The 2625-nt window shown below is 41.3% G+C and overlaps 1 pseudogene; it reads left to right on the top strand.

Moving 5' to 3' along the window:
- The first annotated feature begins 1758 nt into the window (after window positions 1–1758).
- On the top strand, window positions 1759–1877 carry LOC111736992 (annotated as a pseudogene).
- The last annotated feature ends 748 nt before the right edge of the window (window positions 1878–2625 follow it).

Genomic DNA, 2625 nt, shown 5'->3' with positions numbered 1-2625 from the left:
GGCACCCTGCCCTAGGCCTGGGGTCACCCCTACCAGGGCTGCCCACAGTGGGGAAGTTTCATTACTCCACTGGGTGCCGTTAGGTGATGGGCCACCACACCTGGCCCAACATCCCCCGTGGGATATGATGGAACACAATACACTTGAAGCTCAGGGGGAAAATGGTGCGGTGGATGGTCAGATCAAAGGAAGCACAGGAGTAACTGGCCACAGGTGACTGCACGCATTTCCTGTGGACAGAGTGCCCAGTGAGAAAGGAGTCCCAGGTCTCAAGGAACTGTTAAGCCATTCTAAACATAAAGCTACAATTTCAGAGGCGATTAACAAGATTTGGTTGTATGACTCACATTATAAGCCAATCAGGGCTAAAACCTCTGAGGGCTTGCAGTGCCGCACCCTGAGATTGTTCCTTGGCTCTTCTCAGCAGAAATGAGAAAGCCGAAGGCAGGCCGTGCTCCTGGGGAAGCTCAGCAGCCAGAGAACATCGGAAGTGGGTCGGCGGATCCCAGCACATTGCTGAACTTTCTGGCTGAGTGGCCTACGTCTTGGCAATCTTGAGGTACCCAGCAATATGGAAGGACATTTTTCTTTCGTGAAAATGTTGAAATAATTGGAGCTGAGTGATACAAATCTGGTATGAATATTCCTGCTGTGAATCCTCAGTCTCAGGCTGCCAAATGCAGCGTTCTCATTTGGTTCGTCAATATTAAACAATGACTTACCCCAGTGACAACTAAATATGGTTTCGTGGGATTGCTTTTTATTACATTAAAATCCATATTTTGGAACAGCTAGTAGGTTAACTATACGCTTCATTATTGTTATATTAACCTCAATCATTCTGGGACAGGAAAGGGGGTTTTCAGTTACAGTTGATACCAAAAGGCCAAAGGCTCATGGAAAACTGTTCTCAGCATGGATGAGGGGACAGGAGCAGGCCTTCCCTTGATTTCTCCTGGCTGTTCAGCCTTTCGAGACGAGGGCCTCGTTTTGACTTTGAAACATTTCTGGTCCCTTCTGTGAGAATAGCTTGTTTTATTCTGCCATGTGACCTTCTGAGAACAGTGGAACGAAGCTCTCTCCAACCTCTGGTAGAGGTCCCTCGGGCCCTCAACCCAGAACTGTCTTCCCAAGAGGGTGACCAACTGTCCCAGTTTGCATGGGACTGAAGGGGTTCCCAGGGTGTGGGACTTCTAGAGCTAAAACCAGAAAAGTCAGGGGCAAACTAGGACAAGTTGCTCAACCTATTCCCTGATCATTCAGTCCTATCCTGGCTGCCACTCTGATTCAGATCCATGAGGGGAGGGGCAGTGTGATCCTTACAAGAACAAAATAATAATTTCTCCCACATGGTGGTCCACCTGCTCCAGACTCTGTGCTAAGGGCTTTTCATGCATTATTTCATTTCACACTATCCACAATTGCTTTCTTCATGAGTCCTAGAGAAGTTAAGTGATTTGTCCAGGGTCACCTAGCCAGTAGATGGAGAGGAAGGAGACACAGGTCTACCTAACATCAAAGCCTCAGCTTTCATCCAGGAGCAACATAAATAAAAACCAATTATTCTACACTCTCTTATACCACTTGTCTTAAAATATTCCCCAAGAAATCCTCAAATGTTTTTTTGCAAAGTTTTGTGTTCTCTGAAAATTAAACTCTAAAGTATTTTTATAAGTCTAAATTGCTCTAAATATATATCATCTGATATATTTAAATATTAAATAAAACTATCACATCATTCTTTAAAATGTATGCAATATCTATAGCCGAGCTACCCTGAACAAGCCCGATCCCGTCTGATCTCGGAAGCTAAGCAGGGTCGGGCCTGGTTAGTACTTGGATGGGAGACCACCTAGGAAGACCAGGTGCTATAGGTGTAAAAAATAAAAAAAATAAGAGATTGTAAGCTGACAAGGTCCTTACAATCCTTACAACCACGGGTTGCCTCACCTAGAAAATAAAATTAAATAAATAAATAAATATAAAATAAAATAAAATGTATGCAATGATGGAAATGCAAAATAGTACAAACCCTATGGAGAGGAATTTGGCAATAGTTAACAAAACTACATAAGTGTTTACACCTTTCCTCAGCAATCTTATTTCTAGGAATCTATCATCAAGATACTAGTAAAAAAAATAATAATAAAAAAATAACAGAATGTAAGACTATTCACTGAAGCATTGTTTATAATAGCAAAAGACTGGAAATCCACATTTTCAGCAATTGGGAACTGGCTTAATAAACCACAATATGTCAATATAATGGGGTGCTGTGTACCAATAAAAAGGAATAAGGAGAATTTCTATATACGTCCTTGGAATAATCTACAGGGTAGATAGTGTTAAATGAGAAAAGGCAAGGTATAGAATCATTCATATAATGTACTATCTTTTATAAAAGGACTGGGGAGACATATGTGTTTATATTCACATTTGCCTATATTTTAAAACAAAAGCAGCAACAGTTGAAGAGGAAATGAAAAGGGTTTGTTAGATGAGGACGGAGTGTAAAGTATTTAGGGGAAGAGGATGGAAGCTGAATTTCTCTGAATTTACCTTACCTTATAGCTTTGAATTTGAATCCTGTAGATGTTTTACAGAATAATTATACAAAATGAAGTC

This window comes from Pteropus vampyrus, unplaced genomic scaffold (assembly GCF_000151845.1).
Source record: "Pteropus vampyrus isolate Shadow unplaced genomic scaffold, Pvam_2.0 Scaffold1, whole genome shotgun sequence".
NCBI classification, from domain to species: Eukaryota; Metazoa; Chordata; class Mammalia; order Chiroptera; family Pteropodidae; genus Pteropus; species Pteropus vampyrus.
Note: the sequence above shows the minus strand (reverse complement) of the source record. Positions and strands in the feature narration are given on the sequence as shown.